Source organism: Armigeres subalbatus, chromosome 3 (assembly GCF_024139115.2).
Source record: "Armigeres subalbatus isolate Guangzhou_Male chromosome 3, GZ_Asu_2, whole genome shotgun sequence".
Lineage (NCBI taxonomy): Eukaryota > Metazoa > Arthropoda > Insecta > Diptera > Culicidae > Armigeres > Armigeres subalbatus.
This window is the reverse complement of record NC_085141.1, coordinates 122,733,283-122,756,116: the sequence shown is the minus strand read 5'-3', so window position 1 is coordinate 122,756,116 and position 22,834 is coordinate 122,733,283. Positions and strand designations below refer to the sequence as shown.

The window sequence follows — 22,834 nt, the reverse complement described above, 5'->3', positions numbered from 1 at the left end:
TGCCGCACAGCAACAACTTTTTCGGTTGTTCTTTTTTATTTATTTAAAGGTTATTTAAACGAGGTCGTCTACTGATCCGCCAGCAGCGGATAAAGAAAGGAAGTGACTCATCCTCGTCCGGTCAGCAGTACGGGTCCGACTTGGACACGCTGGACGTACCGAACATGTACCCGCAAAACCCATTGACGATTCCGGCGCACCATCATTTTGAAAGGCAAATTTCCGAAACGATCATTCCAACATCGCCGGCCTTATCGTCTCCACCGGAAGCGCGATCAGCACCCGCGGATCGTTCTCACGGTGGATATCATCTCACCGTATGTCAGCAGCCATATCTTGCAAGAACATGACATGACAAACAACACTCCCACCCATTGTTGCCAAGGCGTTTCAGGCTATTTCGTCATACCCACCACACAAAGCTCAACTCCGTTGACCCTGGTCACCAGTAGTAGTGGGTCCACCCACTATCAAACGCCGTCCTCCTCTCTGAAAACCGATTCGGACGATGAACCGTCGCAACCCGTACACCCAATTCGACAAATCCGACAAACCCACCTGAAAACCGATCGCACATCGAGTCCAACGGTTGTTCTCGTTTCCGATATGGAATCGCTCCAACAGCAGCACCAGCACCATTTATCGGGAAGTGCGGTTGCCAGTACAAGTACCATACCTATAATTATATACAAACTACTAAATTTGCTACTTTCTTTGTAACAAAAAAATTCTAACATTTTTTCATTTCATAGTGACGGTGAAGATGCCCTAATAACAAAAATCCAACCATGGTACCAGTATTTACGATGACTTTGTGGATTCTGTCTGGGCGACCGTACGGTCCACGGATATACGCCGCGGCGATGCAGATATACCTAAATGAACGTGACACGCCTTCCGCACAGTCGCCAAGTGTTTTGCAATCCAGCGACTATTCACTATCGGTTATACTAAAAAAAGAACCGTGGGTGCATAAACCTAGTTGGCGGTGCGAGTATCCAGGATGGAAACTTTGTTTATCTACCCCAGGATGGTAAGTGGTTCTGTTTCCTTAATTTTCAAGTGCCAAAGACTTTTTTTTAATTGATTCAGCATATTGTGAAGGATCGTCTACATTGCAGAAAAATCAAAGTAAATATTCCTAAAACATGTTTTTTTATTTTTTCAGGTACCTAATCAATACGTTCCGTTGCTTATTGTGCCATGCACAAGCTAGAGAATAGGAACTGCAAGCTATACGGCCAATATGGCATGTCGAGAAGGATGTAAAGCAATGAGTAGTTTTAGCCCCCTGCTATTATCTATTTTACCGCAAACAGAGGCCTTTCAAATCCTGCGACTGCAGGAATCCATGCTTGGTGCTCGTTTGGGACTTCGCCAGGTTCCTAAAACAATCGTGGTGGAGCTCACTTATAAGTTAGTGGATGCCGTTTGTCCGGACCATGACGTGACAAGCACTGGAATTTTAAAGGATCGTCTCCAGGAGGAAAATAATCTAAAGGCTCAAAATACTGCCAATATGTATAAAATGTAAGCAGTTACTATTCACAGCAACAAAAACTCACTGACGGAATTGCATCAAGTTGCAGAATTCTCTTACTTTGATATGGAGGCTATTCGTTCGATTCGATTGAAGTCATGCCCGTTCTGTTCTTTATGTCCAATAATCAACGGTCTGATATAATGTAGTCTGGACTATAACTTGACTTATTTGGAGGTAGGCGGAAAAGGCTGAATTTTGCAATCATGTGCAAAAGTGTCCCCAAGGGGCATTTTCGTATGTGAGAATAGTACCACTAATGCTGGACTGACGGTGGCTGTTTGAAGTTTGAACAGAAAAAGGCTCACGAGAATACTTGAAAAGAGTACTGGCAGATCAGGATGCTCGTTGTATCAATGAATTAGATAAATTGTCCGAAAACCATCAGATATTGTTGGAAGCCATGGAGTAGCAAGTTTTAGGCGTGGCTAAAGAAGGAGTTATTTGTTCACTACCCTTGTATCTTAGTCAGTCTCCTATAATGAAACCAGCTTTCTTGTCTTGGTTTTCATTCAACTTGATCGACCGAATGCCCATCTGGACAACTTGCTAGCAGCTACGTTCAACGACTATACGGCATCAGAAACGGACAACAAACACAGAGTGCAGGGTTTCAGGCTCTTCTAACCGGAATGGGCACAATAACTATTCGTAGATCACAACATGGAGCACCTCTTCACGAGCAATTGAAAATCATAGCCAATGAAAAACTGATTTTTTTGTAGGTGAAACTTATTCAGAAATACATACCGTATGCACCGTATGCATATCTTTGTGGTATATCCCAAATTGACGGAAGATGCGACATAAGTAATTAGACATTTTTACGTCGAAATACGTCGGGACCAGCAGGAAATGGATTCTATTTCGGTAACTAACCGTCAGCTTAAGGCTTTGGTACGCCTCTCACAAGCTAGGGCCAGGATGTATTTTAAAACAGAAACAACTCTTCAGCACGCTCGAGACGCCATCCTGCGGTACAGTATGATAGATGTATACAGCGACGATTTTGGGAATCTACAGCCAAATCGCCAAATGGACGATGCCGAAATGAAGCAGACCAGTTTGGAACAAGACCATTCTCTCACTGACTGAGCTAAAACAGATGGCTAGTGCTGGAACGGATTTCAATCGAGTGCTAGACGCTCCGTGAACATTCCAAGATTCCTGCCCAAAAATGACGGGATTTGTATGAATTCTTGTCTGATTCTTCTTCTTACTGGCATTACATCCCCCACTGGGACATTGCCGCCTCGCAGTATTCATTCAGCACTTCCACAGTTATAAACTGTGAGGTTTCTAAGCCATGTTACCGAGCCTGTGACAAGCCCGCTGTCATCATTGAAAAAAATAGTGCCCGAGACATCCTGGCTTCGATCTGGCGATTGGGTAAACAATAGGATGTAAGTAGCCTGCATGTTACAATTTTTGCATTCGTATATCATGAGGCTAATACGATGATTCTTTATGCCCAAGGAAGTCGAAAGAACCCAGCCACCTTCAGCATGGTCTTGCTTTGCATCCGCGCGTCTTATCGCACGACTAAGGAAGGCTCCTTATGTCTGACATATTGTTATTGTTAATGACACGGTGGCGAATTTGTTTTAATTAATCATTCAACAAGTTTGTTTTGTAATCCAGTAATTGACTTGATTCATAGTTTTATGGTTTCCCGTAGACTAGAAAAAATACGAATAAACTTATAAATTTTGCTGGTACTACAATACAACTGGCGTCAATTAAATGGTAAACATCTATTTTGAAGATTTTCTTTCGGTCTGACCTATAAATGAAAACTGAAATAATCCATTTGGACTCATTTTATGTCCGATTGCCATGAAACTTTCAGAGAAGAAGGGTCATCATGTCTATACACGGAAGAAATAAACTACCCAATAGTGAGTTTAATTCACCCAACCTCGAACATCCGTACGGGAAGCCAAAATTGAGTAAGTAGGGTCGAAGTAGTTTGCCTTTACTCCCATGTTAAAAAGTACCCAACGGAAAATTTATTGACCCAAATTTAAGTTTAATTCACTCAATTTCGACCTCAGGTAATAAAACTCAAAATTGGCTTCCCGTATTGAACTGGCGTCGTTGGATTGTTTGGCTCTTTTGTTTTTGACAACAAAAGAAAGAGTGGATGAAAGAGAAGAGAAAAAATAACTCAAAAGTAAGTTTAAAAATACTCAATTTTGGGTACTTTTTTTCTTCCGTGTAGATTATGGTACTTGACCATGGTGTCAACCTGGTCAGATTCATAAAACTATAGATATGAGCGAAAGTGCCCAGAATGTATCAGAAGTCAGTTTTCTTACGACTGGATCACCAGTACATGGTTCCGGGAACTTGGTTCCCTTGGGATACATCGGCCTCGTCCGGAAGTGTTCCCGGTAACTGGTTTAAACTTGCGATCAACTTTCGATTTTTGCTTTTGAAAGTCAAGACCAGCAGATGAGTTTTGAATGTTTGTCGACACATTAGCTAAGTACTTCATTATGGCCAGACCAGCTGTTATTGCACAGAGAACCAAGAGATGTTTTCTTTGGAACTAGCGCTCATCTTCAATGTACAAGTACTGGTAAAATTGTCTAAGGTTAGCGCCTGCCACGTCACTACTATTCAAAGAAAGGGAAATGGGAGGAAATTATGCTATTTACAATCACTTTCCACTGCAAGCAGAAAAACATCTGCACTAACCACGATTAAAGTGATAGCAAAGTAATTGTAATAAAATGTGGTACATATTCTACTTGAACGTAGAAAATGAGATTTCGTTTATTTCCAACTTCACTTCAACTTATATATTTTTATTAAATATATTTCTAGTTGTTTTTCATTTATTAAATTTTTAGGGCGACTACATATGGATCGAAACCGTTATTGAACGTGAATTTGATATTACTATCGGGGTCTGATACTTTAGGCTACCGTATTCAGGTCTGAGATAACAATGGAAATGCGCTGTGGATTTCATTAGAGTGGCGTATCAAAGCATACCTTGTCCATGCTGAGTGTGGAGAACATGATCTAGCTAAAATTGTGCACAACTTGCTCATCCAATACAACGACAACAATGTAAAATTATAAAGCCTAGCATAATTATAGGGATTGAAATGATAACCCACGTTTTCCTAACAACTTTCGCAGACTTTCCAGATTCATTCTGATAACTATAGATCCAGGGAATGATTTCATTGGTGAGCAACCAGCGCATATCTTCACCGTAGAAAACAACTCGTACGGAAACATGCAACACCAAGCTCAGTATGTTTTAGTCTCAGAAGAGTCTGGAGCCGATTAGACGGAAAGCACAAAGTTCATTCTGCAATATGTAGTCATCAGTAGAATACACTTCAGAGTAGAGTAACAGGACTGTAAGAAAACAGTTTAGCGAGTGCATAGCTATACTGCCGCTAACCGCAAGTCAGACTTATCTGGATATGGTGTCCATGTACAGATGGGACTGACTTGCGGTTAACGGCAATATATATATTCTGTTTAGAAACTCTGAGATGACCTCGATGGAGCTGTAACCGAGCAATAGCTATATGAATATCGGATAATGTCGTAGAATGATGAAGAGCGAAACAACTATATGTTAAACTGTTCGCTGTTCGGTTTTTCATCAGAAGAAAATATTAATTTGTACTACATGCATCCGAACGGTTACAAGATTTGTGGAGCATCAATTAGTATAGCATATCGTCAACCTGAACGTAAATGATTGGCATGAAAAAACTGAACTTAGTGGCCTATAACATCCTCAATGAGGAATTTTGGTTTGCATCACTTTTGCTGGTGTTGTATTCAATGGCAAGGCGCTCGAGGTTTTCTCAAAAGGAATCGTTATAAATTAATTGCTGACCAGCTACAAGTTATTCAAAGCTCGATAAATTGGTTTCGGCATGTGGTGTTTGCCGAGGTGTTTGCTGAAGATACATTTGATGCAGAGATCCTCAAACTAGCCGTAACACTTTCGAGTCAATTCATCGAATTGGATTGAGAATGTTAGCCGTAAAAAAAACGCCATGAACCAAAATGAGCATATCAACGACATCACGAAGGTAGATTTATCCGACTTCAATTTACATACAATTGCTGCTATGGATAACCATTCTTCGATGTACTGGAAATTTATCAAAGCACTATTATCACTTTACGTATTGAGGTAATGCTTTGGTTATCTTTATAACAAGCGCATTTTCAACTGAGAAAACTTTGAAAATGATTTAGACAAACTATGATTCAAAATCAATATTTCTATGGGGAACTTTTTCACAAAATTATAAACCACCGTTATAGAATATAACCAAAATCCGTTGGTCCTATGACAAATATGTTTTATATTGCTCAATAAATAAATTTTCAGCAGTTTGCGATTATTTTTATTATTCTAATATTTAAATTCCAGAAATCACCTATATTTCACATAAATGTATTCATGCTGCGATGGTATGAATTCCATTAGACAGGCTTATGACATTTCATAAGGCAATTATATGATTTTGTTATGCTTACCTTATAATTCACATACGCGTTCACTATGACTCTGCTTCATCCCAAAGTTCATCCTAGTTCATAAGGTAAACTTATGAACGGTTTTTTACGGCAGTGATACAGATGAGCAGCCGATCGAAGGAAAAATACCCGGCTTGGATAGCCAACGATCTAGCCACTGTCCGGTGGTACAGGAGGGTCCCGCGCTGGGTTGCAATTTCTGCTGGAACACAAGGAGGATACTGCGACGGAAAACCAAGTACCACTGTCCCGAGTGCCATACGAACTTGTGCATTGCGCCCTTCTTCCAGGAGTATCACGAACGCCAATCGGCGGAGAACCCTGCCCACCAGCAACGACAGCGGAAGCGCCTGTGTGTATGGTGTATGTGGATTGTACGCAAAAGTGGATGTCCGATTTGTAGAGCACCTTTACTTTTGCGGAATGGTCCAATGCACCGAGTTCATCATTGACGTTTGAGACGGGCGCTGTTTACTAAGAATGAATACTTTTTCATTCATCGAGTTCATGCAAGTGTTCATTTTTAGTAAACAGCGCCCGTCTCAAACGTCATTGTGTTCATTCGGTGCATTGGACCATTGTGTCATTCTCTTTGTTGTTTTTGATGGGTAAGAATAGAACACACATTCAGACTATTGCGATATATATAGGAAGAAACATTTTTTGTAACGCTCCCCCGATCACGCTCGTCTACTCAGATTTACCTGGACCGTTTTACCGTATTCGGATTTTCTTTGAAATAATCAACCAAGAGGCGGAAAAAGTATACAATTTTTAATGAAGATGTTTTACAAATCAAATTCGGTAGAAAAACACACAAATCTGATAGAAGGCGACGATGATCGTAATCCCTTTTGTCGGCGGAGTGACCGCTTGGAGCTTCAGGTCATGTTTTGCAAGTTTTCCCGTACAATATAAAATATTTGGACGAGAATTGCTTCCAATCCGAAAATTGCCTAGACCGGCACCGGGAGTCGAACCCAGCCACCCTCAACATGGTCTTGCTTTGTAGCCGCGAGTCTTACCGCACGGCTAAGGAGGGCCCTTAATTATTACGAATACATATCTTAGGATCACTTAAAAATGAACTTTTAATCCTTTTAATAGGATATCCGGAAATCCACATAATACATCAATCGACTCAGCTCGATAAATTAATTGATTGGTTTGTTGCCTAATTGATTGCTAAGTTGCTTGATTGCTTTATTTGTTGGTCGGTTGCTTGATTGATCGTAGCTTGCTTGAATGGTAGAATGGTGAGTTCCTTGATTGGTTGACTGGTTGGTTGCTTGATTTGTTAGTTGGTTAATTGGTTGGCTGCTTGATTTGATTAATTGGTTGCTTAATTGGTGGGTTATTTGGTTGGTCGGCTTGTTAGTTGATTAGTTGTTTTGTTGGTTGCTTGAATGGTTGATTGATTAGTTGGTTGGTTGATTGATTGATTTGTTAGTTGGTGAAATGATTATTTGCTTGATAAGTTAGTTGGTTGATTGATAGCTTGTTTGATTCGTTAATTGCTTGATTGGTTAATGGTTGCTTGATTGATTGGTTAGTCTTGAATGATTGTTTCCTTGATTGGTTGTTTGATTGGTTGGTTGCCTAATTGGTTGGTTAGTTGCTTGATAGGTTTATTGGTTGCTTGATTTATTTTTTAATTGATTGGTAGCTTGCTTGAATGGTTGAATGATTGGTTGCTTGGTTGATTGGTAAGATGCTTGATAGGATGGTTGTTTAATAGGATGGTTGCCTAATTTAGTTTATTGGTAGCTTGCTTGAATGGTTGATTGATTGTTTTATTGTTTGCTTGAATGGTTTTCATGTTGGTTGCTTGAAAAGTTGATTGGGTTACTTGATTGATCAGTAGGTTGTTTGATTGGTTGGTTGACAGGCTGGTGGATTGGTAGGTTGTTTGAATGGTTGGTTGGTTGATTGGTATAGTTTGCTTGAATGGTTGAATAATTGGGTGGTTGGTTGGTTGATTTGTTAGTTGGTTGAATGGTTGGTTGGTAGCTCGCTTGAATGCCTAATTGTTTTATTGATTGGTTAGTTAATTGGTAGCTTGCTTAAATGGTTGATTTATTGGTTGCTTGATTTTTTGGTCAGCTGGTTAGTTGATTATTTGTTTTTTGGTTGCTTGATTGGTTGATTAGTTGGTTGGTTGATTGATTGATTAGTTGATTTGTTAGTTGGTTAAATGTTTAATTGCTTGATTGGTTGGAAGTTGATTGGTAGCTTGCTTGAATGGTTGGTTGGTTGATTGGTAGATTGGTTAATGGTTGCATAATTAATTGGAAGTGGGTTAGAATGATTGTTTGTTTGATTGGTTTCCCTTGTCATAAGACGAGTTTGTACAATCCCATTGAATTCTACCACTTAATTGTTTCTTGACAGATACGTATTTCAACCAACAGTAAAACCGTCTTCAGTGTTTCGTACTTGACTCGACTCGTCCTCGTCTTATGACAAGTGAAGACATTCCACTAAAAAGTTCAAAATAATTTTCTTAACAAATTGATTGGTTTGTTACTTGATTGATTTGTTGGTTGCTTAGTTGGGGGGTTGGTAGATTGATTAGTTGCTTGATTGGTTAATTGTTTGCTTGATTGATTGGAAGTGGGCTTGAATGATTGGTTGCTCGATTGTTTAGTTGGTAACTTGATTCTTTATTTATAAAGTTGATTGGTGATTTGGTTGCTCGATTGATTGGTTGCTTGATTTGTTCTTTTTCTTCTTATTGGCATTACATCCCCACACTGGGGCAGAGCTGCCTCGCAGCTTAGTGTTCATTAAGCACATCCACAGTTATTACCTGTGAGGTTTCTAAGCCAGGTTACCATTTTTACATTCGTATATAATGAGGCTAAGATAATACTTTTATGCCCAGGGAAGTCGAGACAATTCCCAATCCGAAAATTGCCTAGACTGGCACCGGGAATTGAACCCAGCCACCCTCAGCATGGTCTTGCTTTGTAGTCGCGCCTCCTACCGCACGGCTAAGGATGGCCCCTGCTTGATTTGTTAGTTGGCTGAATGGTTGGTTACTTGATTGGTAGTTGCTTGGTAGGTTGATTGTCTAAATGGTTTATTGTTTGGTTAGTTCTTTGGTAGCTTGCCTAAATGATTAATTGCTTGATTGGTTGGTTGATTGGTTTATTGCTTGATTGATTGGATGGTTGCTTAATTGATGGGTTGGTTGATTGATTAGTTGCTTGATTGGTTAATTGGTTGCTTGAGTGATTGGAAGTGGGCTTGAATGGTTGGTTGCTCGATTGGTTAGTTGCTTATTTGGTTGCTTGTTTAGTTGATTAGTAGTTTTATTGATTGCTTGAATGGTTAATTGATTGGTTCTTTGATTGGTTGATTAGTTGGTTGGTTCATTGATTGCTTGGTTGATTGGTAGCTAGCTCACTAATAACTGTGGAAGTGCTTAATGAACACTAAGCTGCGAGGCGGCTCTGTCCCAGTGTGGGGTGTAATGCCAATAAGAAGAAGAAGGTATTGGTTACCAAAGTTTCATGGTTTGCTAAGAACGGAATTTCAGTTCAATGTCTGGAAGCAGTTACGGTTTTACCTTGTCATTCGATAATAAATAGAAACCGGAAGCAGCTGTTGATCGTCGCAAACCTAAAAATATGGTGGCATACTCCGACGGCCTTGTGTTGGAACCAATAAAAGGGTTCAGGAATACAACATTTGCTACCGATGCAGAAGATTATGAGAACGCCGGCGCTCAGATCCTCCAAAGAAGCAAAATGGGAATATTGTCTCGCCAAATTCGGAAACTCGTCGAGAGCAGAAAATTAGTGAAACAGCTAATGAAAACAATATTCGCCAGATGCGCTCAATTTTTCATTTTTCATTGATTATATTAACGGAGATACATTTGCATGACTTGGTGATTCGCATTGCTGCCCACACTACCGTAATATGTAATAGATTACCGTAATGATTACGAATACATATCATTTTAAGATCACTTCAAAACGAACTTTTGTTGAGAGGCCCGAAGATCCATATTGTTACACATCAATCGACTCAGCTAAGTTGCTTGATTGATTGATTGGTATGGTAGCTTGCTTGAATGGTTGAATGGTTGGTTGCTTAAGTTGTTGACTGTTTGGTTCACTGGTTGATTGATTAGTTGTGGTTATTTAGTTGATTGGTTGATTAGTTGGTCGGCTGGTAAGTTGATAAGTTGTTTTGTTGATTGCTTGGTTAATTAGTTTTTTGGTTGCTTGATTGGTTGATTAGTTGGTAGATTGATAGCTTGTTTGACTGGTTGGTTACTTGATTGGTTGGATGATTATTTGGTTGGCTGCTGCTTGATTTGTTAGTTGGTAGTATGGTATGGTTGATTGGTTGGTTGCTTGATTTGTTGGTTATTTGGTTGCAGCTTGATTTGTTAGTTGGAAGAATGGTTGATTGGTTGGTTGCTTGATTGTTGGTTGGTTGCCAATCCAACCAACCAATCAGGTTATTTGATTGATTGGTTGCATGACTGGCTTGACTGGTTGATTGAATGGTTGGTCGGCTGGTTAGTTCATATGTTGTTTTGTTGGTTGCTTCAATGGTTGCTTGGTTGATGATTAGTTGGTTGGTTGCTTGATTGCTTGGTTGATTGGTAGCTTGCCTGAATGGCTGATTGCTGGATTAGTTGGTTGGTTGCTTAATTGGTTGATTGTTTGCTTTACTGGTTGATTGAATAGTTGGTCGGCTGGTTAGTTGATTAGTTGTTTTGTTGGTTGCTTGAATAGTTGATTGGTTGGTTGCTTATTTGGTTGATTAGCTTGTTGGTTGCTTGATGTGTTAGTTGATTGATTGGTTTGTTATTTGGTTTCTTGATTGGTTGACTGGTTGGTTGGTTGCTTGCTTGATTTGTTAGTTGGAAGAATGGTTATTTGCTTAATTGGTTGATTAGTGGTTTAATTGATTGATTGGTAGGTTATTTGGTTGTTTGGTTGCTTGACTGATTGATTGGTTGGTCGGCTTGTTAGTTGATTAGTTGTTTTGTTGGTTGCTTATTTGATTGATTAGCTTGTTGGTTGATTGGTTGATTAGTTAGTTGGTTGATTGGTAGCTTGCTTGATTGGTTGGTTGCTGGATTAGTTGATTGATTGACGGTTGGTTACTTATTTGGTTGATTGGTTGCTTTACTTGATTGATTGGTTGTGGTTATTTAGTTGATTGGTTGCTTCATTGTTTGGTCGTCTCGTTAATTGATAAGTTGTTTAGTTGATTGGTTAATTAGTTGGTTAGTTGCTTGCTTGATTGATTGGTTGGTTGCTTGATTAGTTGGTTGGTTGCTTGATTGCTTGATTGATTGCTGCTTGATTTGTTAGTTGGTAGTATGGTTGATTGGTTGGTTGCTTGACATGTTGATTGATTGGTTAGTAGGCTGGTTAGTTGATTAGTTGTTTTGTTGGCTGCTTGGTTGATTGGTTAATAAGTTGATTGCTGGATTGGTTGGTTAGTTGATTGGTTGGTTATTTAGTTGATTGGTTGGTTATTTAGTTGATTGGTTGTTTGATTCGTTATTGATTGGTTGCTTGAATTGTTGGTTGCTTGATTGTTGGTTGGTTGCTTGACTGGTTGATTGGTTGATTTCTTGTTGGTTATAGTAGGCTGGTTAGTGGATTAGTTGTTTTGTTGATTGCTTGATTGGTTAGTTGATTGATTGGTTAAGTATTTGGTTGATGGGTTGGTTGGTTGCTGCTTGATTTGTTAGTTGATAGAATGGTTGATTGGTTGGTTGCTTCATTGTTGGTTGATTGATTGATTGGTTGGTAATTTGGTTGATTAGTTGCTTGACTGGTTGATCTGCTGGTTGGCTGGTTAGTTGATATGTTGTTTTGTTGGTTGCTTGGTTGGTTGATTGGTTGGTTGTTGCTTGATTTGTTAGTTGGTAGAACTGTTGATTAGTTGGTTCCTAGATAGTTGGCTGGTTGCTTCATCGTTTGTTGGTTGCTTGGTTGGTTATTTAGTTGATTGGTTGCTTGATTGGCTAATCCAGCAATCAGCCATTCAAGCAAGCTACCAATCAATCAAGCAACGAATCAATTAATCGACCAACCAAGCAACCAATAAAACAACATATCAACTAACCAGCCGTTCAGCCAATCAAGCAACCAAATAATCAACCAGTCAAGCAACCAATTAACCAAATTACCAATCAATTAATCAATCAATCAATCAACCAACAATGAAGCAACCAACCAATCAACCATTCTACCAACTAACAAATCAAGCAGCAACCAACCAACCCATCAACCAAATAACTAACCAATCAAGCAACCTAGCAAACAACTTATTAACCAATCAACCAAGCAATCAACAAAACAACTAATCAACTAACCAGCCTACTAACAAACAAGCAACCAACCAATCAACCAGTCAACCAACCAACCAACAATCAAGCAACCAATCAATCAACCATACTTCCAACTGACAAATCAAGCAGCAACCAACCAATCATGTAAGCTACCAATCAACCAACCAATCAAGCGACCAATCAACTAAACAACTTACCAATTAACGAAACGACCAACCAATCAACTAAATAACCACAACCAATCAATCAAGTAAAACAATCAATCAACCAAATAAGTAACCAACCACCAATCAATCAACTAATCCAGCAACCAACCAATTAAGCAAGCTACCAATCAACCAAGTAACTAATCAACCAATCAACCAACAAGCTAATCAACCAAATAAGCAACCAACCAATCAACCATTCAAGCAACCAACAAAACAACTAATCAACTAACCAGCCGACCAACCATTCAATCAACCAGTAAAGCAAACAATCAACCAAATAACCAACCAATTAAGCAATCAACCAACTAATCCAGCAATCAGCCATTCAGGCAAGCTACCAATCAACCAAGCAATCAAGCAACCAACCAACTAATCATCAACCAAGCAACCAACAAAACAACATATGAACCTACCAGCCGACCAACCAATCAAGCAACTAATCAATCAATTAGTCAAGCAACCAATCAACCAAATAACCTGATTAGTTGGTAAGATTGAGAACCAATCAACAATCAAGCAACCAACCAACCAATCAATCATTCTACCAACTAACAAATCAAGCAGCAACCAATCAACCGATCAACCAAATAACCAACCAATCAATTATCCAACCTACGAACTAATCAAGCAAGCAACAAAACAGTCGAGTCAAGTACGAGACACTGAATACGACCACACAGTTGTGGTCGAAATACGTATCTGCAAAGATGTCAAAATAATTGTTGGAATTAAATGGAGAGTCCTAAACTCGTCTTGAACGGTTGAACAAAACAGTATCAACTAACCAGCCGACCAACCAATCAATCAACCAGGCAAGCAACCAATCAATCAAATAACCTGATTGGTTGGTTGGATTGGCAACCAACCAACAATCAATTGGTTGATTAGTTGTTTTTTTTTTGGTTTCTTGATTGGTTGATTAGTTGATTGATTGATTGATTGGTTGGTTATGCTCGATTAGTTAGTTGGTAGAACTGTTGATTAGTTGGTTCCTTGATAGTTGGCTGGTTGCTTAATTGGTTGGTTTATTGCTTCATTGTTTGTTGGTTGCTTGGTTGTTTATTTAGTTGATTGGTTGCTTGATTGGCTAATCCAGCAATCAGCCAATCAAGCAAGCTACCAATCAATCAAGCAACGAATCAACTAATCAACCAACCAAGCAACCATTGAAGCAACGAACTAAACAACATATCAATAACCAGCCGACCAGCCAATCAAGCAACCAAACAATCAACCAGTCAAGCAACCAATCAACCAATTTACCAAAAAATCAATCAATCAACCAACAATGAAACAACCATTCTACCAACTAACAAATCAAGCAGCAACCAACCAACCCATCAACCAAATAACTAACCAATCAAGCGACCTAGCAATCAACTTATTAACCAATTAACCAAGAAACCAACAAAACAACTAATCAACTAACCAGCCGACCAACAATCAATCAACCAGTCAAGCAACCAACCAACAATGAAGCAACCAATTAAGCAACCAACCAAATATAAACCATTCAACAGTTCTACCAACTAACAAATCAAGCAGCAACCAAACAATCAATCAATCATTCTACAAACTAACAAATCAAGCAACCAACCAATAATCAGGCAACCAACCAACTAATCTACCAATCAAGCAATCAACAAAACAACTAATCAACCCATCAAGCAACCGACCAACAATCAACCAACCAACTAATCAACCAATCAACTAATAAATCAACCAATCAAGCAACCAATCAACTGAATAATTAACTAGTCAACGATTCCAGCAACCAACCAATCAAGCAAGCCACCAATCAACCAATCAAGCAACCAACTAATCAGCCATTTAAGCAACCAACAAAACAATTAATCAACTAACCAGCCGACCAACCAATCAATCAACCAGTCAAACAACCAAATAACCAACCAATCAAGCAACCAACCATTCAACAGTTCTACCAACTAACAAATCAAGCAGCAACCAACCAATTAATCATTCTACCAACCAACCAATCATGCAACCTTCTTCTTCTTCTTATTGGCATTACATCCCCACACTGGGACAGAGCCGCCTCGCAGCTTAGTGTTCATTAAGCACTTCCACAGTTATTAACTGCGAGGTTTCTAAGCCAAGTTACCATTTTTGCATTCGTATATCATGAGGCTAACACAATGATACTTTTAGGCCCACGGAAGTCGAGACAATTTCCAATCCGAAAATTGTCTAGACCGGCACCGGGAATCGAACCCAGCCACCCTCAGCATGGTCTTGCTTTGTAGCCGCGCGTCTTACCGCACGGCTAAGGAGGGCCCACCAATCATGCAACCATTCAACTAAATAACCAATCAATCAACCAACAAACAATGAAGCAACCAAACAACCAACTATCAAGGAACTAACTAATCAACAATTCTACCTACTAACAAATCAAGCAACAACCAACCAATCAACTAATCAATCAATCAATCAACTAATCAACCAACCAGCCGACCAATCATTCAATCAAACGGTAAAGCAACCCATCAACCAAATAACCAACCAACTAATCCAGCAATCAGCCATTCAAGTAAGCTACCAATCAATCAAGCAACAAATCAACTAATCAACCAACCAAGCAACCAACAAAACAACATGTCAACTAACCAGTCGACCAACCAATCAATCAACCAGTCAAACAACCAATCAACCAAATAACCAACCAATCAAGCAACCAACCATTCAACAGTTCTACCAACTAACAAATCAAGCAGCAACCAACCAATTAATCATTCTACCAACCAACAATCAACCAACCAACCAATCAACTAAATAACCAATCAATCAACCAACAAACAATGAAGCAGTAAACAAACAATGAGCAAACAACCAACCAGCTATTAAACTGATCCAAAATTATTTATCAGATCGCTCACTGCAGGTAAACTTTTTATCAGAATTCTAAATATTTAGGACTTCTGCTAGATCAAAAATTAACTTTTAAAAATCACATTGAAGGCCTTCAAGCCAAATGTAACAAATATATTAAGTGTCTATATCCACTTATAAACAGAAAATCAAAACTTTGTCTTAAGAACAAACTTTTGATTTACAAACAAATGTTTAGACCAGCCATGTTGTATGCTGTGCCAATATGGACTAGTTGCTGCAATACCAGAAAGAAGGGACATCAGAGGATTGTTCCTCCTCGGACCACCACGATTACCAGATGGTCTTCCTTCAGTGAGGTTGTGACATGTTCGTTTAAACAATTCTGTCGAAACATCGCATGGCGGGAATGAGTAGAGCACACCGGTTGCTTCCGTAGTTGTAGAGCACACCGCCGGCCGCTTCTTTCTGCTTCAGGTAGGACACGAGATTCCGCAGACCGCACATCACCGCAATCAATAATTTGCAATTAGTTCTACCCAAGGAGTTGGCGTCAGATGCATTCTTCCGAAATAAAAAAAAAACTGGACTGCCAACAGTGGGTGCCACTCCTGCTGCAAGGACCTGCACGAACCACCGTCTCGTAACGACGAATCCTACGATAGTGGCATCTTCTCCTGCAGAAATGATCTTTGTTTACGGAGCACATCTATGAACGGAGAATAATTCCTATAGCAAGAATGAAGGGATTTACCATAAATTAATCAGAAGTTACCTAATTTTGATCGTTTAGCAACTGATTCGCTGGATTCCTCTGTTCCAAAAGCTTCAAAAGAACCAGCAACAGACCGATCCTTTTTACAATACAGCGCATTGCACTGTTCCACACGGCCAATCATCGACCTCGCCTCCGACCGTGAGAGAAAGGGAAGTTGTATCCGAGGTTTTATCTGTAATAAATAGTTCAAATTTAGAAACCAATTCCATTGTAAACCCAGGAGGATTTGTATATATACTTATCTTCGATGCTCCGATGATCAATGAACGTCTGGAATCAAGAAAAAACTATGATTGATATATTTACTTATTTAATATGTGTGCTAATTGCGTGATTCTTTATACACATTTTCTCATAATGATTATAAATATGACAATGAATTATTTAATGTTTTTCCGTTTTTTCAATGTTGGGTACTTTAGTGCTGTCCAATGAGCAGCTCGAAGTAGCTCGAAGTTGTTCCCGTCCTGCTCGTTCTTTTTTGTCAACAAACGGGCATGAGCGTGACAGGAACAACTTCGAGCTACTTCGAGCTGCTCATTGGACAGCATTTTTATGTGAGTTAAGTGCCTGCCAGAGTAGACGCGTCTACGCGACGCCGCGGAAAACTGCACGCAAAGGAATATTAATCAATAATAAGGAGCTGTCAAATCGTATGGACGCTTCGCTTTGCTTCGCACTTCGCGTCTACTCTGGCCGCACCCTTAGGTACAATTAAAATTGCCCTTCCTCAGCTCAAACGTTATATTTAATTATTATTTAAGCGCATTGCTCATAATCAACATAAAATGGAATAAACATTCATCATAAACTTACTTGTTTGGATATTAGAATCGTTGGCCTTGTTTCTACGCTAGCAATGATCATTTCCGGAACAATCGTATGGTGCGTCGTCGGAGAAAAGTATGGGATATAATTGTTGCTCTTTAGAAGGCCAGTACGAACGCTACGCATGCTCAACTGCTAGCGGTCTTCCCAGGTCGTGTATAGGCGTTTGATGGCGGGGATTATGCGTAGGTGTTTCATATGTGGGCAGACTTCCAGAAATTATCCCATAATTTACCGGTAGCGATCCTAAATATCCGACTGGTGTTTAAACCATCGGTTCTTAACCGGAATTCTATAGATTGAAGCTGGCGATGAACACATACGTTGGATCGCGAGAAAATGATGAGATACAATCGACGGCGTTTGAACGGTGGTTTACAGGTTGGTTTGCGGAGACGTTTCTATTCGAGTCTGTGGGGAGGTAAATGAGATAAATGATTATCGAAATTTTCATTTCCAAAGCATTTCCATTTACCTTTCATCTGCAAATTAAACTATTGCTTCCTGAATATTAACACCAAATTTGACGCCATGGCCACAACCGTATACGCGAAGACCACATTATCCTTGATAAAGTGGTCTTCGATTTTCGAAGATGTGTTTGGATATCGTAAACATAAGCAAAATGCAAACACCGAAACGACGACGCAAAGTGAGGAGAAAACAAACAGACAAAATGTCAAAACGTTGAGAGGGGTAAGTCAGTGCTCGTAAAATATTTATTTATGTAATGTAATTCGTCACCCACGAGGGGTATTTTCTTCAAAATGAAGAAGAAGACATGGTGCCCGATTTTCTGATGGCTTTGTACCGGACATTTCGGTCTATGTATTCGTCAATGATAAAACTCTTGTGATGCAATTTTTATGTTTGTAGTAGAAAACACAAGCTTTGTTTTTTATGTATTAATTGCAGCGCAAGTATAGTGCAAGATGGCGCATCGCTGTATAGATACAAAAACTGGAAATGGAACATGATTTGCTCGAGTAATCACGCTACAAGCAGAATATTACTTAAATAAAATACAACAAAAAATCCATGGCATGGCATAAAATACGGTGGGTGTTGATGGGCTGGGTACGTTGCTCGCATGCCTGAAAAGTGATTTTCGTTATTCAAGAAAATAAAATGTACATTAAATTGTCTATTGAGAAGTCTTTTGTTAATGTTTTTTTATTTCGTCATACATATTTTATCGTTTTATCCATATAAAAAATCCTATATAACACATTTATTACACTAGGGCATGATGTATCCGGCACTATGCATTACTTTATCACTTTGTATTCTTTGTATGTATACTGGTACAGCTCTCGGAACACCTATACCTTTGTATAGCATTTTCAAAATAAATCTGCCAGTGACCCTTTCACTCTCCATTACTTTTCCGCTTACTTTTTATATCACATAAATTGAATGGATCTGGATCGAGTTCTTTTCCAGCCAGCGCCTCCGATCCAGAATCATATGAAGGATAGGCAAACATGAAAAATACGATTAGTTCCATTCCTCTTGCTCTGCGGGCATTCCAGGAAACGATATGCGTCATAAGGTTCTTCCTTTTTCCTTGGTGTATTGAAAACCCGTTCGTAGCCGCTTTATAATTAGTCCTTATCCGCAAACATCAAACATTCTGAAATATCAAATTGTTACATGCGTAAAATGTGGGTATGCTGTAGGAAAAACTATACCTTGTTCTCGAACTGTTTTTTCGCAACAGAGCAACCAACAGACTGTATTTTTAGGCACTCTATCTGACCGTATTCCGTCCATTTCCACGGATCCACTTCCGAAAACCGACACGAATGCAAAGCCCGAGGTAAAACAAATTTCTCAAAACAAACTGCGGCCAACCAACAACAAAACAAACTGTATGAATTTTGACAACCGATATTTGTGCACGACAAACGAAAAATAGTCAGATAAATATGTTTAAATCGAACATTTGTCTCCGTTGCTATTTTTAATAGTATAGAAAAGAACTATTTTATGAGAAGAATAAATTTGAATATTGTTTAATTTAAGCGGAACATACCAAAAATATATTTTATAAGAGGAAGGGGCAATAAAAGTTAAATTTATTATAACTGCCGATTGCAAAATTTATTCTTAAGTTTCACTCACATTTACCTATAAATGAGTATTGTTTGTTAACAAATTACATTTTTTCGATGCACACATATTTACGCTGGATGGTGTGGACAGGTGGAGTTAGTGTTCTAACGTATTTTTATTTGAAATAATTACCGTATTTTTTCAACCAAATCCTTCTAGCAGGCACGTCGGTTTGTCGGTGCTTAAATATTAGTGCAGCTTACCTTTGTAATATCAAAGCACGTTTTATCAGTGAAGTACATTTTACTGAGAGTGGTTTTGGCAGCTTCCAAAAAGTCCCAGTGACATGAATCTTCTTTGATAGCTGCCTTGAATATCTATAAATCAAACTTTCAACAAATTGAATAACTATGTATTCAAATATAAGACATACCTTAGAAACGCAGTCCCTTTGTCCAGAATTGAATGTGTCGAAAAGCTTATCATGTATAGCTATGAATGTAGCTGTCTGTTCAGCTCGCTGATCAAGTTCGCCTGTACTAGAATAATGAAGGAGTGCTGCTGCTACTAATTCACTAATTCACTAGTCAATCTTGGGGCTAACCTTGGGTTGGCCAGTGAATCAATCGCGTAAAGTTGTTCAATGTCGTCGAAGCTAGCGATTTGACCATCGAAAACAGCGTTGCACTTTTTAAGCATATTTCGAGCGTTTTTAATGAGATGCGGTGAATCCCACATAACGTATACTTTTTCATCATCCACGGAGAAGAAAGGACTTTCGATGGTTACTCCTGCATCTTTGGCCATTTTTAAATTAGTAGCAAATTGGTCCATCACTAGAACTTTTGGAATATAGCCTGCCTCTCTAACTCGCCTTATCACTTCAAAAACAATGTTTAGTTGCTGATCGCTACCGAGCGTGTTGTGAGTTAAAAAATATCCTAGACCCATCTTTAAAATTACAATGTTTGTATTACATAACCGTAAATATTACCTGTTTGAAGTTATTGAATACTCCTCTTATCATAACCGTCACCGCTTCGGTTGCCAATCGTAGTGGATCGTTTTTCTCAATTCTCCGTTTGGAACCGGTGTTAGGGAACCCGTGAAATGTATCGTTCTTTGCAGTATAACATAAGTTCGATTTTATTTTCATACCGTCTAAAGCAATGATAACCAAACGATCTTGTTCGCAGAGGTCAGTACCCCTTTGTTTCAATTTTTGGAAAATTGTGGAGTTCAACCCAGGGCCAATTCGAATCTCATTTGTCCATTTCTTAATGGTCCGCTTTGGAGGGAGACACAGTGCCTTGGAACTTTTAATCATTCGATATGCCTTGGGGCCACAGAGGTAGGATGACGTAGCAAATTTTCTGAAATGCTGATTGTATCTTCTTCCCTTGGGTTTCTTGGATGCATTCGACAAACTGTTCAAAAGAACCGGATTATTTCTAACTCCCTTTAAAAGATTTTGATTTGTTCTTGAATCTTTTCGGATCTGTTTGAGATTAGAGCTCTGTGCTTTGATTCTTTGTCGTAGTTTTTGAATTACAATATCTTTTCTTTTCCATTTGCGTTCTGAAGCGTAGAATTGTTTTCGGAGAACTTTCAATCGCTCCCTTAACAAACTGTTTGTTGCTCTTGCCGAACGAAGCTTTTCTTTCAGAATCTCGATTGCACCTTCCACTATTGTATTTCCGTTTAGATCTTCTATTAGCAGATCGAATTCGTCCTCATCTAACACTTGAACACTTGTATTCCCTGCATTCCAGACGTCTTTTTCAGGAAGAAGTAATGAATTACTCACAAGTTCTGTGTTTATGTTGCTCCAGTTCGATTCATCCATCGATATTAGTTCGAATTCTGACTGATTCTCCGAAATTTTAGAATGACTAGCGTCATACATGACAATAAACTGCATATCGTCGTTATTCATTCGGAGCGGCTCGTATATTCGTGAGTGTAAACCGTCTTGTGCGTGACCATCGAGGTATTCTACATTACAAAAGTGTTCAGTTTCTGTACGCTGATTGTCATCTTCAAATTCAAAGGACGTAGTCGAGCATATGCACCTTATTGAGGTGTCATCAAAGGTGGATACTGTGGGAACTGCTCCGATTCTTAAACTAAAAAGCAGAAATTTGATTTCAAAATACAACTATTTAGTTTATTAATTCTTACCCTTTGTCATGCCTTCCTGGATCATGGAGCATAGTTTTAGAAAAATGGTCCGAAAAGATCCGCTTACGCTGTAATAACTCAGGTCAAGTAAAGGCAAAGATGAATTCCAGTTCCGGAGATTCGCAGAATTTTATCCATATACCGCAACTGCATGAGGTATTGAATTATTAGTTTATTGTGCCACAGCTGTTGCATCTATACTTACAACTATTTGTCGGTTGGAAACTTGTAAAAGGACTTTCTCAAACATTTCGGCTCGCTTTTGGAATACTTCTTTACTTCACACGTTCGACCCATTTTTCCGCTACACAAACAATGCAATCAACAACATAAAGATAAACAACACAATCGATGTAAACATAAGAAATGACAGCTTAGTGATATTAGTGACAAATTGTTGACAGGTTATTTGACAGAACGAGTTACTGTCAATTTGAAAATATCTTTCAAATGTTCTTGCCAAAGACGATATTCGAGAGGCACGTCGGTTTGTCGGTGGCGTCACCTCGCAAAAATTAAGTGAAAATATTTTGTCAAGTCTTCAGATTAGAAATTATTATTTCAAAATCAATTCAATGAATATATAATTGAAAAGCAATTCAGTGCTTATAAAAGAGCTTAATTTTTAATCTTTGATGGGAATAAAAATTGACCAATATTAATAATGAATAAATAATAAGCTAACTCGCTTATTCATTTTTATCCGTGTGAGTGTACACACTCCGGCGGTAAAGAATCACGTTTAAGCCCGCAGTCCACTGTTTGTCATAATGACAAATATTTGTCAAGTTGATCCGGACATCTATCAAACCGATTAGAAATCGACATGGATATCAGGCTGACTTGACAAATATTTGTCATTATGGCAAACAGTGTACTGATAGCTTTAGAGTGAAATCAGGAGTGATTCAGTTTCATTCCAAATTTTCGACCACTATTCTAGTTTGAATTCGGAGCCGAATAGAACAAACTCGCTGGTTTCCCCTGTAGTGTTCTATTCGTGTTTTTCAAATTTTCAATTAAGGCTTTGGTCCGATTCGTGAATCAAAATCGAATTAAACTTAAAAGTGACATTTCAAAAATTTCCAAATAACCCTGCTCGCAGAGCAAGATTACTTTTGACAGATATTGAATCATTTTTGATAGATGTTTTGTTGGTCTTGCTGGGTAGCACCAGCCATTCTCATGAGCGGGGGATTCCATAATTTGCGAACTGTCACTTTTAAGTTTAATTTGATTTTAATTCACGAATCGGACCAAAGCCTAAATGAAAAATCATCATGTTGGCGCCAAGAAAGGCGCCGTAATTGCAAAGTGGATTGATCTCCCGCATAATGAAAAACAACATACCATGCAGTCAAAATTACATATGCGTTATAAGATATATTGTCACTATTGGCTTCATTGTTAGCATACAATTTTAAGCTTGATTTACCATACCAACCCTACATCAACACTTACTGTTAATACATACCATGCTGTCGATGTGTAATTATATAGTTCTTCAATTGTACATCTACCAACTGATGTATGGTACATCGAAA

At 38.8% G+C, this 22,834-nt stretch overlaps 1 long non-coding RNA gene and 1 pseudogene across 2 annotated transcripts; one reads left to right on the top strand and one right to left on the bottom strand.

The window, feature by feature from the left end:
* Positions 1 to 576: 576 nt before the first annotated feature.
* On the top strand, positions 577 to 3,371 carry LOC134219556 (DNA helicase MCM8-like; annotated as a pseudogene).
* Positions 3,372 to 6,820: 3,449 nt separating this feature from the next.
* Positions 6,821 to 17,226, bottom strand: LOC134227998 (uncharacterized). Of its 2 annotated transcripts, XR_009983815.1 has the most exons (5): positions 17,043 to 17,226; positions 16,465 to 16,496; positions 16,224 to 16,398; positions 14,082 to 16,157; positions 6,821 to 13,967 (listed from the first exon to the last, which is right to left on the bottom strand). It is a non-coding gene; the product is annotated as an uncharacterized LOC134227998 (long non-coding RNA). The 2 variants fall into 2 exon arrangements; XR_009983814.1 differs by having other exon boundaries at positions 6,821 to 16,157.
* Between the last annotated feature and the right edge of the window lie 5,608 nt (positions 17,227 to 22,834).